The sequence below is a fragment of the Oncorhynchus tshawytscha genome, linkage group LG05, assembly GCF_018296145.1.
Source record: "Oncorhynchus tshawytscha isolate Ot180627B linkage group LG05, Otsh_v2.0, whole genome shotgun sequence".
Lineage (NCBI taxonomy): Eukaryota > Metazoa > Chordata > Actinopteri > Salmoniformes > Salmonidae > Oncorhynchus > Oncorhynchus tshawytscha.
The window spans coordinates 65,246,379-65,261,839 of NC_056433.1; positions in this window are offsets into that span (position 1 = coordinate 65,246,379).

A 15,461-nucleotide genomic window follows, 5' to 3' on the forward strand; every position below is an offset into this window, starting at 1 on the left:
ATTGTGAACTGCAGTGGTCCAGTGGTCTAAGCAGTGATGAGTTCGAGCAGTGATGAGTTTTGGGGTGAGCGCCGACGAAGGCAAATATCGATGTTCTCAGGACCTTTTCAAATGTCCGAAATCGACTGCTATTTCTTATGACCAACCTGCATCAAGGACCACACCCACCTCAGCCAAGAGCTGTACTCTCCCTTAATGTTGGGCAGACGGTATCAGAGCATGAGGTCTGATACCAACAGGCTCAGAGAGAGTATCTATCTACAAGCCATTAGACTGCTGAACACTTGAACTGGACTGACCACCTGCTCTGATTCTCGACACCTTAGCACACATGCACTCACACGTGTACACACACACACATTCATTCTGTTGCACTCCAGAGAGAAAAGCATTTGATAACTTCAACTGGATGCTGTACACCGGTTGCTGGTTCAGACTCAAGTCTCTCAATAAAAGTGGTGCAGGACAAGGCCATAGTGAATGCCATTTCTTTAGCCGGTTAGATGTGGTTTTGAGGTCCACACTGTTTTGTCAAATTGTCCCTGCTTATGCATCAAGACCTCATCCGGTGTAACCTCGAGAGAGACAGCAGATCAGAACAACAGTTCAGTTCAGTTCATTTCTGATTCAGGAAAGCCAGACAAGTATTTCAAGAAATCCAAACAAATTAACTACTGTATGACAAATTATTACTACTACCAATATTTTTTATGCAAATCTCTAAAACACGTCAAAGAAAAAAATAACATCGTATTCTGTTGAAACAATTTTTAAAATGAGCTTATACTCCCTTATCACACCGTCAACCTCATCGCAGAGTCATAGGATCTGTAAATTATCCCAATCAATCTGGTGAGAACAAACAGCACAACAATACACTCCTTCATACATCACTCAATACGTTTCTATGTATCACTCAAGGTGTGTAGCCTTCAATCCAAAACCCCCCAAAAACAGGGTAATTCCCCCATGTTGACACATGACTCACATAGTGACTAATGTGTAAAAACAACACCGCAAATCAAATTCAAATTACTACCCGTAATAAATTAGCTGCCTTAAATTTTGCTGGAACTGCCATAATTTTGTTTGACACCAGGGAGAGTAGCTGCTGCTTTGGCATCAAATTTGGATCAAACCACACTAGAAAGTCAGGACAGAGGTCAGAGGTCATTCAACCCCTTCAAATAAGTGTTACTTTTTATATTAGACTAACTAATTTTTAAAAAACAGTAAAACGTTTCATACATTTTGTATCCCAGGTTTACACTAAGTTTATTCAGTACATTTTTTATCAAAATAATTCACATGTTCAATTAAATAAAAACTTCTGAAAATTCCATATGTGTGAATGCCGCATTGAGATACCTCAGCACTAACCCATATTCATGACCAGTAAGTTGTGTGTGGATGCTGGTGTGTGTGTGGTAAACCATATTGCAAAAACAAACAAAAATTACCAGGTCTTATTTCATTTGGTAGCTCCTCTTTACCACCGAATCCGAATACGTTTATACCTAAAAAACTGCTGAATTTCACTAACCCCTCTCCCAAGACCATAGTCTCAGGAAACATTTCAAGAGAGAGAAAATGACTATCCCCATTCTCTTGGCAGAGAAATGTAAATGTCTTTAACATTCACTATACTAATATCATAATCAGCAATCCAAAGGTTTTAAGTCCATTGTACTCCCTCAAATCATTAATCGTTTGCTTTAACCTCTCTAGGCTAGAGGGCTTTCACGTCCGGATGAAAAGTGTCCACTTTGTTTTTATCCGCTATACAACGCAGTTTATCCCATCTTAAATTTTATAGATTATTTACGTAAAAAATACCTAAAGTTGTATTAGGAAAGTTGTTTGAAATGTTTGGACAAAGTTTACAGGTAACATATTAGATATTTTGTAGTCATGTTGCGCAGTGTTTTTCTGTATCAAACGCGCCAAATAAATCGACATTTTGGATATATAACGAAGCAATTAATCAAACAAAAGGACCATTTGTGATGTTTATGAGACATATTGGAGTGCCAACAGAAGAAGCTCGTCAAAGGTAAGGCATGAATTATATCGTTATTTCTGAGTTTCGTGTCGCGCCTGGCGGGTTGAATTATGATTGTCTGTGTTTGTTTGATGGGGTGCTCTCCTCTGATAATAGCATGGTTTGCTTTCGCCGTAAATCCTTTTTGAAATCTGACACGTTGGCTTAACAACAAGTCTAGCTTTAATTTGTTGTATTGCATGTGTGATTTCATGAAAGTTTAATATTTATAGTATTTAATTTGAATTTGGAGCTCTACCATTTCACCAGATGTTGTCAAATCGATTTCGTTGACGGGATTTGATCCCTAAGAAGTTTTTAATGTTCCCCAACGTTTATGTGCGCTTAACTTAGCATGCAACATGTATCTCACTACCGATTCTAACAATTCACTCCCATATCGTATTATATGATTGGTCTCTCTTTTCCATAACCATGTAAAATTATCCTGGTATTGTTACTAGACCAATGTCCAACAACATATGTAATAGATTATTCACCTGAGATTGTTCCTGTTAACCTTTATTTAACTAGGTAAGTCAATTAAATACAAATTCTTATTTATAATGACGGCCTACCAGGCCAAACCCAGACGACGCTGGGCCCATTGTGCGCCGCCCTATGGGACTCCCAATCACGGCCGGATGTGATACAGCCTGGATATTCAATACTCATTTCAATCTACATTAAACAGATTATAATTTTAGAATACATTCAATTCCCGCTCAAATTCACTGGTGTTACCTAACTATTAAACCAAGTAACAATAACCACTTACTGTCAAAGAATGTTTCTCATGCCTCTACTTCAAATGTCCCACTTCCTGCTCACTTTCAACCGCAGCTAATATTTTTACAAACTCAAGGCTCAATCCTTCTACTCATCATTTAACCTTGTACTGAAACTTCCATTTTTCAAATTACTAAAATATCACATCATTAGAGTGCTATCAAAAAAAACACTAATAACAAATTACCATTCACATACTGTCAACACTCAATAAATTTACATCAATCCTCCTTATCAATGTCTTTGTCACTGTCACCCATCGCAAGGTTTAGAAAATAAAAGAAACCAAACCATGCTTATTCTCCCCTTACTAGAAGACATTGTTTACATGTAGTCTAACCTAACAATATTACTCTATATTTTATAACAACCTCTGCTTCACACTCATGAAATGTCTATTATTTTAAGATGAACCTGTAGTGCCCAAATGTATAAAGTACATCAGCCAATTCTTAATCAATCCAAACAATGCAAATTCTAAATTCTTACTTTGTAATTGACACTCTCCTTTGTTACCTTCACTGGTCTACATCTCTTCCCTTAAACTCCAAAAGCCCTCTAGCATCTCTACTGTACTCTACCTCTGTGTTCCGTCTAACGCTATGTTACCAGGTACATGTTTTATTTTATTATAGTCAAAACAAACATAACTTCGGTTCTCAGGGAGGCCACTTTAATTACTCTTCCTCCCTTACCTCAATTCAATAAATCTATTTTAAAATAAAACAAAATAAAGTGTCTCACGAGATTAAAACTCCTAGGGTTTTCCTGAGTCGCTTTGTTCTCGAAACCCCCAAATATATTATGTCTTGTTTCGCTGGTTGTTCTTTACCATATAATACGTTGTGACCCTGCTCTACCACATTGTTTACTAATGAGGCGATATTTGGTTTCTGAGTTTCTTTGCCAATAACGAAGTCACTACATTTGTATCAACACAGAACCCTCAAATCTACAACCTTTAGCGATTGTTTAAATGCGGCGTGAAACAAAGTTTGACTATTTGTTAACAGAATTTGTGCTCTCACCCATATATACTGCCAATTTTAATATGGTACGTAATATCCACTGTCTTTGATTCTCACAAGGATTATTCAACCCCAAAATCCAAACTCTATTACTTTTCTTGCCACAAGGCAGTCAAGCACCCAAGCTAACTGGCTAAAGTTGGCTAGTTAACGCTACTTCCAGACACAAACAAGAGAATACATCTTCACTCTCCATTCTACTCACCTAGCAGAGCTGGTTAGGCTTTTTCAAGTTTATTTAAAACGTTGGTGACTAACTGTGCTGCTGGCAATAATTAAAATTACGTTATTTCCCTAACCTTTACTGACTCAGGCCAAATTCAACCGGCGTTGAGAATTCGTAAATGTATAAGTAAATGTATAAGTATTCTGCACTTTGGTACATTCAAATACCTGCTCTGAAATCCTAACAAAATAGCCTGAGCGAATTCACCAAGTACCCTGCTTAACAATGTCCATACTCAAATTACTTCACAAATAGTACGGTTAGTGCTGCTTGCTGCTAGTCTCTGATCCACCTCTACGCAGACGACACCATTCTGTATACTTCTGGCCCTTCTTTGGACACTGTGTTAACAACCCTCCAGGCAAGCTTCAATGCCATACAACTCTCCTTCCGTGGCCTCCAATTGCTCTTAAATACAAGTAAAACTAAATGCATGCTCTTCAACCGATCGCTACCTGCACCTACCCGCCTGTCCAACATCACTACTCTGGACGGCTCTGACTTAGAATACGTGGACAACTACAAATACTTAGGTGTCTGGTTAGACTGTAAACTCTCCTTCCAGACCCATATCAAACATCTCCAATCCAAAGTTAAATCTAGAATTGGCTTCCTATTTCGCAACAAAGCATCCTTCACTCATGCTGCCAAACATACCCTTGTAAAACTGACCATCCTACCAATCCTCGACTTTGGCGATGTAATTTACAAAATTGCCTCCAATACCCTACTCAACAAATTGGATGCAGTCTATCACAGTGCAATCCGTTTTTCACCAAAGCCCCATATACTACCCACCATTGCGACCTGTACGCTCTCGTTGGCTGGCCCTCGCTTCATACTCGTCGCCAAACCCACTGGCTCCATGTCATCTACAAGACCCTGCTAGGTAAAGTCCCCCTTATCTCAGCTCGCTGGTCACCATAGCATCTCCCACCTGTAGCACACGCTCCAGCAGGTATATCTCTCTAGTCACCCCCAAAACCAATTCTTTCTTTGGCCGCCTCTCCTTCCAGTTCTCTGCTGCCAGTGACTGGAACGAACTACAAACATCTCTGAAACTGGAAACACTTATCTCCCTCACTAGCTTTAAGCACCAACTGTCAGAGCAGCTCACAGATTACTGCACCTGTACATAGCCCACCTATAATTTAGCCCAAACAACTACCTCTTTCCCTACTGTATTTAATTTATTTATTTATTTTGCTCCTTTGCACCCCATTATTTTTATTTCTACTTTGCACATTCTTCCATTGCAAAACTACCATTCCAGTGTTTTACTTGCTATATTGTATTTACTTTGCCACCATGGACCTTTTTGCCTTTACCTCCCTTCTTACCTCATTTGCTCACATCGTATATAGACTTGTTTATACTGTATTATTGACTGTATGTTTGTTTTACTCCATGTGTAACTCTGTGTCGTTGTATCTGTCGAACTGCTTTGCTTTATCTTGGCCAGGTCGCAATTGTAAATGAGAACTTGTTCTCAACTTGCCTACCTGGTTAAATAAAGATGAAATAAAAATAAATAAATAAATAAAGTGCAATTACGCTGATGGAACGCTAACATCAATATGCTGGTGTATTCAGCTAATGATCTTCTTCTATATCATTGTGCCAAGTCACAATTGCATCCCTGAATTGATTATTTAGATTAGCTTTTTTTTTTAAATATTTGTGCCACTTTAATGCTTTAACCTTATCTCTAACTAATTATCCATAAAAACCCTACATACGTCTACGTATGGGTTGTTTAACTTGCGTCTCATATTCCCAGTATTACTTCATCAAATTTCTAGTAATCAATTATATACACATACAATTTCTCATTCATTTTTTTTCATGTCTTCACAGAATCAATATATAACGTAGGAAACCTTAGGTACTCACATTAATGAGTCACTCCATATGCGTTTCCAACAACTCCTCATACACTCCCAGCGGAACCCAAAAACGTTAGTTTCTCGAACGCTGCCCTATGGGAATAATTCTCAACAGTTCTCTAATCTTCCAGAAATTATAGAATAACATCTAGCACTTAATAATACCACTCCGTGATATTCTATGATGGGCAGTGTTAAACGGAACCCCAACATAACGCTACATATCTTATTATCCAAATGTAAGATTAACACTTTTCTAGACTCACAAAACTCTCATTCAAATTCACACAGTACTGTTCCCAAAACATACTTCACTCACACACTCTCGTATCACATTCACACAGTACTGTTCCCAAAACATACTTCACTCACACACTCTCGTATCACATTCACACAGTACTGTTCCCAAAACATACTTCACTCACACACTCTCGTATCACATTCACACAGTACTGTTCCCAAAACATACTTCACTCACACACTCTCGTATCACATTCACACAGTACTGTTCCCAAAACATACTTCACTCACACACTCTCGTATCACATTCACACAGTACTGTTCCCAAAACATACTTCACTCACACACTCTCGTATCACATTCACACAGTACTGTTCCCAAAACATACTTCACTCACACACTCTCGTATCACATTCACACAGTACTGTTCCCAAAACATACTTCACTCACACACTCTCGTATCACATTCACACAGTACTGTTCCCAAAACATACTTCACTCACACACTCTCGTATCACATTCACACAGTACTGTTCCCAAAACATACTTCACTCACACACTCTCGTATCACATTCACACAGTACTGTTCCCAAAACATACTTCACTCACACACTCTCGTATCACATTCACACAGTACTGTTCCCAAAACATACTTCACTCACACACTCTCGTATCACATTCACACAGTACTGTTCCCAAAACATACTTCACTCACACACTCTCGTATCACATTCACACAGTACTGTTCCCAAAACATACTTCACTCACACACTCTCGTATCACATTCACAGAAAACACAAACACAAAAACACAGAGGGGAATGAGACGGACAAGGAAAACTGATTAGTGCTGTATTTAGATTTCATAACCCTGTCTATATGAACAGGGAAAACCATACTATTATCAAAATATTGCCTAATTAGTGGTCCCTCAACGATGTGTTGTATCCACAGATTATCTTATGTCTATCCAAATGTGCAAAACTACCTACAGAGTACCCATGTCTGCTATCTGTTCATTGCATAGCAAATAGCAAAAAAATCCAACCTTACCTCAACCTTACCTCGTATTTTCTAAGTATCAGGAATAACAAAACACTTCAAATAACATTTTACAATAGTAACCCAGGGCATACCTGTTTACCTCATTTAACAAAACATTTTATCAATTGCACACACGTTCAAATTTGAACTTCAAATCAGATGCCCTCGCAAGGCGTCCCCTGCACTATAGTCCCTCATTCAATGAGTTTCAGCAAGCCGAGTTTTCTCACAAGATTACCTGCGCCCTAGTCCTTAACCTCACCAATTCCTACTGTCAAGTCAGTACGACGGATTGGACTTTTGGATGCCCGCAATTGGCTAATTAACAATTATGCCCAAGGATACCTCACTTAAGAACACTCTTATCAACTCAACTCAGTCCTGCTAGTTACCTCAGCTGTGGCCCTCTTAAGGAAGAACTTGCTCTGAGCGTACACTCAACAGCGGCTATTATGTTTTTCTTGTCTTTTTTCCCCCTTATCTTTTAAAAAACATATATTGATAGATTGTCCAAGCCTACCTCTCTCAGTACTATGTCCGAGATCTGGTATCCACCTGTGCCTTCCACCTCTCAGATCATATACGGGTCCAGCTGCTCAATAATAAGCCTGGTTTACACTTAGATCCCAATTTCTGATCTCCTGTGCACAGTTTACTCAGATCTTCAGAAGTGGTCAACAGGTGAAGTTGCAGATCCCCTCCTCGTCGCCAAAAATGTAGTGGAAATTCAGTACTGAGAGAGATTTGGTCACTTCTTCAAACAATCATCTTTATTTAATATTGATTAATTATTGCAATAATGAGGCTGGTCGACCCCACACCCTTGAGTGTTGGACCGAGTAACCTAACCTTTACACAAATGCAGAGTTTTATATATAGCTAACACTAAAAATGCTTAGTCATGATTGGTTCCATCTATCCCAGATTGGGGCATCATAAACCACTCTGGGTTCATCCTGTCATTATCGGCACATGGGTTGTTGTCTTAACCCCACCCTGGCTTAGTTTTCCAGATGCAAGGATGATGTTGAGACAATGAGGGATTATTCTACTCCTTAGCTATCCATAGTAAAACATTATTGTCTATGTAATGCAGTATTTAACTCATTTGTCAGCTCAAGCCATCTCTGGTGACCATACGCCCAGATTAGCTGCAGGGAACTAGAGTGGAGCCCATTAAAACACAGACACTGGCAGGACAGAAATGTCTTACTATTAGTTAAATACTAATTGTTAACCATTAATATCATATAAACTAGGTAAATGTACCTTTTCTATCACAATATTCTGTAGCTAAAGTAATGTCAGACTATTAATTATGAAAATAAATAAAAATCTCTATTACTAGGCTATTCACAATCAAATACAAATTCATTGTAATTATAGGCTAACTCTGAATTTGTTTAATTTAGACTACCAATTATGTACCAAAGATATTACATTTGTTTTTTAAATGTTTTTCTGCCATGCGTAGTATGCGTAGGCTATGCATTGTATAATCGCACATTCATTATTTTAATTCAGGTTATCTTTTTAGCTTGGGCTCATATAATGTGTAGGCCTATGCTTGTGCATAATCTCTCAATCATCACCTAAGAAAGCGCTTTCCATATCCTTGTGTTTGGCTTCGAAACAACATCCATAACGAACATGTTTTCCACTCAGTTTCAACCTCTTTCTTCAAATCGATCAATCACAGTGAGGTGAGATTTGTAAGCACATACTGTTTTGATGATAAGTGCTTTAATGTGATTTTTGATTGCATTGATGTCAGAGTGGTTAGAGGAAAAATAGAGTCCTGAGTACCAGGCCATTAGGACCTGATGATTGTTAGGGAGTTGGGTACTATTAATGCATGTCCAGAGTGCATAAAAGGAGATAACCGTGACTCAACAGCCAAGTAGAATTTTACTGCGGTCATGACTCCCTGAGGAGTTTGTGTAATCCAAAAGTTACGTTTCTGATGACAATTTTGGACAGGTAACTAGTAACTAGTTACATTCAGAAAGTAATCTACCCAACCCTGCACACAGCACACACATTTACAAATTCATCTGAGACAACACCGCAGCTCAAAACACCTGAGTTTCCCACAAAAACCAAGCTCCATGCTCCTGTGCAAAATATATCTCAGGATGTGATCATCTAATAGACAGTGTGATGGGGTACTTACTGTGGTGCTAAAATCTGATGAGCCATTGGTACCATCTGCCACGATCACACTCTCTACACACATGCGGACACACACGCACGTCATGCACACATTCATCCACTCACGCATGCACAAATGCATAAACACATGGGCGCACGCATGGGCGCGCACGCACACACACACTCATCATCTGACTTTGAAACAAAAACATACATGTATGCACTACCTTGGTTTAAGACCACCCTTTGTATTTGGCTTGTCCTTTTAGTGTGGAGCACAGCACACAGCTGAATGCTAATTACATATGCACAGCTATAGATCCACTGTCTAACCCCAGTGATTGTATTCTCCTAACGCACGTCAAACCTAATTGCAATTGTTAACCTTTAAGTTGCACTATTGAACGAAATTGACAATCTGTCAGTTTTGATTATAATGTGTTAGGAAAAGAGTTGTGTAATTTTCTCTTTCCCATTCATACCTTTCACATGACTCACCACTACACCGGAAGCCCTGTATAATTAATACACTGGGTTTCACAAGCTTTTCATCTATAAAGCAGTACTCTGAGCAGTAAAGCAAGCTGAGAAAGGAGCAGCACAGTCAGGACAATTAAGGTCTTCATCTTAAATATTCTTTCACCTTAATGGAAAATGAATTGCATCCCTTCATGTCTGAATATAGCTTCACTTATTAAGTAACTAAGGCACTGCATCTCAGTGCAAGAGGTGTCACTACCGTACCTGGTTCGAATCCAGGCTGCATCAAATCCGGCTGTGATTGGGAGTCCCATAGGGCGGCGCACAATTGGCCCAGCGTTGTCTGGGTTTGGCTGGGGTAGGCCGTCATTGTAAATAAGAATTTGTTTTTAACTGACTTTCCTGGTTAAATAAAAATACTGTAGGCCCGTGTGTTAAGTCATATTTAATAGTTTAGGAGTAAATGTTACACAACATACACATATATATATATATATATAATGTTTTGACACACCCACTCATTCAAGGGTTTTTCTTTATTTTTACTATGTTCTACATTGTAGAATAGTGAAGACATCAAAACTATGAAATAACACATGGAATCATGTAGTAACCAAACAAATCAAAATATATTTGAGATTCTTCTAAGTAGCCAACCTTTGCCGTGATGACAGCTTTGCACACTCTTGGCATTCTCTCAACCAGCTTCATGAGGTAGTCACCTTGAATGCATTTGAATTTACAGGTGTCTTGTTAAAAGCTAATTTGTGCAATTTCTTTCCTCAATATGATTGAGCCAATCAGTTGTGTTGTGACAAGGTAGGGGTGGTATAAGGAAGATGTTATGTTATGGCAAGAACACCTCAAATAAGCAAAGAGAAATGACAGTCCATCTTTACTTTAAGACATGAAGGCCAGTCAAAAATTAAGAACTTTGAAAGTTTCTTCAAGTGCAGTCGCAAAAACCATCAAGTGCTATGATGAAACTGGCGCTCTTGAGGACCTCCACAGGAAAGGAAGAACCAGAGTTACCTCTGCTGCAGAGTTCATTAGAGTTACCAGCCTCAAATAAATGCTTCAGAGTTCAAGTAACAGACACATCTCAACATCAACTGTTCAGAGGAGTGTGTGAATCAGGCCTTCATTGTCGAATTTCTGCAAGGAACCCCTACTAAAGGACACCAATAAGAAGAAGAGACTTGCTTGGGCCAAGAAACACGAGCAATGAACATTAGACTGGTGGAAATCTGTTCTTTGCTCTGATGAGTCCAAATTTGAGATTTTTGGTTCCAACCGCCATATCTTAGTGAGATGAGTAGGTGAACGGTGTCACGTTCTTTATTTCCTTTGTTTTGTCTTTATTTAGTATGGTCAGGGAGTGAGTTGGGGTGGGCAGTCTATGTTTTGTGTTTCTATGTTTTGGTTTCTGTGTCGGCCTAGTATGGTTCTCAATCAGAGGCAGCTGTTTATCGTTGTCCCTGATTGAGAACCATATATAGGTAGCCTGGTTTTCACTGGTGTTTTGTGGGTGTTTGTTTCCTGCGTCAGTGTTTGTGCCACACGGGACTGTTTCGTTTCCATTTCATTTAGTTATTTTGTTACTGTGTTCATCTTCAGTTTTTTCTATTAAAACATGGACACTTACCACGCTGCGTATTGGTCCGATCCTTGCTACACCTCTTCAGACGAAGAGGAGGAAATCTGCCATTACAAACGGATGGTCTCCGCATGTGTGGTTCCCACCGTGAAGCATGGAGGAGGAGGTGTGATTGTGTTGGGGTGCTTTTCTGGTGACACTCTCAGTGATATATTTAGAATTCAATGCACACTTAACAGGCATGGCTACCACAGCATTCTGCAGCGATACGCCATCCCATCTGGTTTGCGCTTAGTGGGACTATTTGTTTTTCAACAGGACAATGACTCAAAACACACCTCCAGGCTGTGTAGGGACTATTTGTCCAAGAAGGAGAGTGATGGAGGGCTGCATCAGATGGCCTGGTATCCACAATCACCCAACCTCAACCCATTGAGATGGTTTGGGATGAGTTGGACTGCAGAGTGTAGGTAAAGCAGCCATCAAGTGCTCAGCATATGTGGGAACTTCTTCAAGACTGTTGGAAAAGCATTCCTCATGAAGCTGGTTGAGAGAATGCCAAGAGTGTGCAAATCTGTCATTAAGGCAAAGCGTGGCTACTTTAAAGAATCTCAAATATAATATAAATATATACATATATTTTGATATGTTTAACACTTTTTTGGTTACTACAAGATCCCATTTGTGTTATTTCATAGTTTTGATGTCTTCACTATTATTCTATGATGTAGAAAATAGTCAAACTAAAGAAAAACTCTTGAATGAGTAGGTGTGTCCAAACCTTTGACTGGTACTGTATGTGTTTATCTTATCACGGATGCATTTATGTGCCAGTGCATACATATCTGAAGTACAAGTGTCTCTGTGCATGAAAGCCTATATCACATAGTTACTACGCTAGACATCTCAAATGTAAAAGTAGTTTCATGTTTAAACATAATGCATTTATTGATAATCTATTGATGATCAAGCAGTGTAAACAAAATCCCCTGAATGGAGGGGGGACATTCCTGGTGTTCTCATAAGACCATGATGCGCATTCCCAGAGCCTCGAAGCATAACAGTAACCATTGAAAGGTAACGGTTTTTCTCTGAGCTATCTAGATAGTACACAGTGTTAAGAATCATGTAGGGTCTACTGACAGTAGTCGTCTATGTAAATAATGTAAGATATTCTATATGCAGATCAATTTCTGTATGCCTTTGAGGGAGTGCTTTTCAAAAGGATCAGGTGATAATGAGAAAGATGTAGAGCTCCTTTCAATGATCATAGGCCACATTGACTTCTATTCTTTTATTATCTGTCTTTCAAAATAGGCATCTACAGTGGGGAGAACAAGTATTTGATACACTGCCGATTCTGCAGGTTTGCCTACTTACAAAGCATGTAGAGTTCTGTAATTTTTATCATAGGTACACTTCAACTGTGAGAGATGGAATCCAGAAAATCACATTGTATGATTTTTAAGTAATTAATTTGCATTTTATTGCATGACATAAGTATTTGATACATCAGAAAAGCAGAACTTAATATTTGGTACAGAAACCTTTGTTTGCAATTACAGAGATCATACGTTTCCTGTAGTTCTTGACTAGGTTTGCACACACTGCAGCAGGGATTTTGGCCCACTCCTCCATAGAGACCTTCTCCAGATCCTTCAGGTTTCGGGGCTGTCGCTGGGCAATACGGACTTTCAGCTCCCTCCAAAGATTTTCTATTGGGTTCAGGTCTGGAGACTGGCTAGGCCACTCCAGGACCTTGAGATGCTTCTTACGGAGCCACTCCTTAGTCGCCATGGCTGTGTGTTTCGGGTCGTTGTCATGCTGGAAGACCCAGCCACGACCCATCTTCAATGCTCTTACTGAGGGAAGGAGGTTATTGGCCAAGATCTCGCGATACATGGCCCCATCCATCCTCCCCTCAATACGGTGCAGTCGTCCTGTCCCCTTTGCAGAAAAGGATCCCAAAAGAATGATGTTTCCAACTCCATGCTTCACGGTTGGGATGGTGTTCTTGGGGTTGTACTCATGCTTCTTCTTCCTCCAAACACGGAGAGTGGAGTTTAGACCCAAAAGCTCTATTTTTGTCTCATCAGACCACATGACCTTCTCCCATTCCTCCTCTGTATCATCCAGATGGTCATTGGCAAACTTCAGACGGGCCTGGACATGCGCTGGCTTGAGCAGGGGGACCTTGCGTGCGCTGCAGGATTTTAATCCATGACGGCGTAGTGTGTTACTAATGGTTTTCTTTGAGACTGTGGTCCCAGCTCTCTTCAGGTCATTGACCAGGTCATTGACCTGCTGTGTAGTTCTGGGCTGATCCCTCACTTTCCTCATGATCATTGATGCCCCACGAGGTAAGATCTTGCATGGAGCCCCAGACCGAGGGTGATTGACCGTCATCTTGAACTTCTTCCATTTTATAATAATTGCGCCAACAGTTGTTGCCTTCTCACCAAGCTGCTTGCCTATTGTCCTGTAGCCCATCCCAGCCTTGTGCAAGTCTACAATTTTATCCCTGATGTCCTTACCTAGCGCTCTGTTCTTGGCCATTGTGGAGAGGTTGGAGTCTGTTTGATTGAGTGTGTGGACAGGTGTCTTTTATACAGGTAACGAGTTCAAACAGGTGCAGTTAATACAGGTAATGAGTGGAGAACAGGAGGGCTTACCTATGATAAAAAGTTACAGACCTCTACATGCTTTGTAAGTAGGAAAACCTGCAAAATCGGCAGTGTATCAAATACTTGTTTTCCCCACTGTACGTTAACTGTATGATAACTCTCTCTCTCTTTCTGTCCATCTTTTCATCTCTCTCCTTCCCTCTGTCTCTCTAACACTCCCTCTCTCTCACTTTCTCTCTGACAGGTAGCTAGCTACATATATATTTAGCTATAGGCCTATAGACTGGGATCTTCTGACAAGGCTTTCTTGTTTCGGAGAGCTGCGAGGGGAGTGACTTTGAGTGAGAATGTAATCCACCATCCTATCTACCTGGGATAGAGAGAGCCCCTAGGGCTCAGAGCATGGAGACAGACACAAGCAGCAGCCATCTTACTCAGGATCCAGGCCAAACCCTGCTACATAACACATCTAAACTAGCACACTGTGACTCTGTGATATACATTGCACAGAAAGGGGCACAGTTGTCAGGATAAACCGTCAACAACGTAGACAGTTTTGAACATAATAGAAGGTATTAGATATAGCATCGCCAGTGACGTCATCGTACTGCAACATTAGCATTATGACAAAGAGGCAAGAGAGGTTCTGTTTGTGTTGGATGTCAGTATGTATAGTTTATCATTCAGAGCAGGAACACATCAACCACACAGTGAATCACAAACATACACACTACATTCATATTTATTCTAGTACACACACAACAAAACATCACTTCCAAATACCAGACACATACTAGGGAATACACATTTTGCATCAATTTGGACATCAATTTTCACACTCCTCTAAGATTGACTGTTTCTATTAAAACATTAGGTCCAGTGCATCTGTTCTTCCTCTAATGGTAGAGCTCTGTTATATGGTTATGAGTGCTGTCAGTTAGAAGGTGTCTGCATAGTGAGAGGTTCCCCAGGCCTGAAGGTCTGGAGCCTGCAAGAGCAGGTCTTGTGTAACAGAATTCCCCCTGACGGTCTCTCTGGTGACACAGAATGGGGCATTCACTGAACCATGGCCTGATGGCAAGTGACACATTGTACTACTGTTGCAGTGTTTGGACTCTATGATGCGTGACTGTGTGTGTGTGGTGTGTGTCAGATACTCTTAGGACCTGTCATCATCACAGCAATGTACAGATATAGGATCTTAATTTGATCACCCTGTTGCAGGAGAATGCAGATTTCAGGAAATGTAAAATGTATTTTATATGTAAAAAGTGTATTTGAGGTTTAAAATGGCTTCTGAAGTTTGTAATTTCCACTTTTCAATTTCAGACTTGATTTTCCCTTGAAAAATGTATC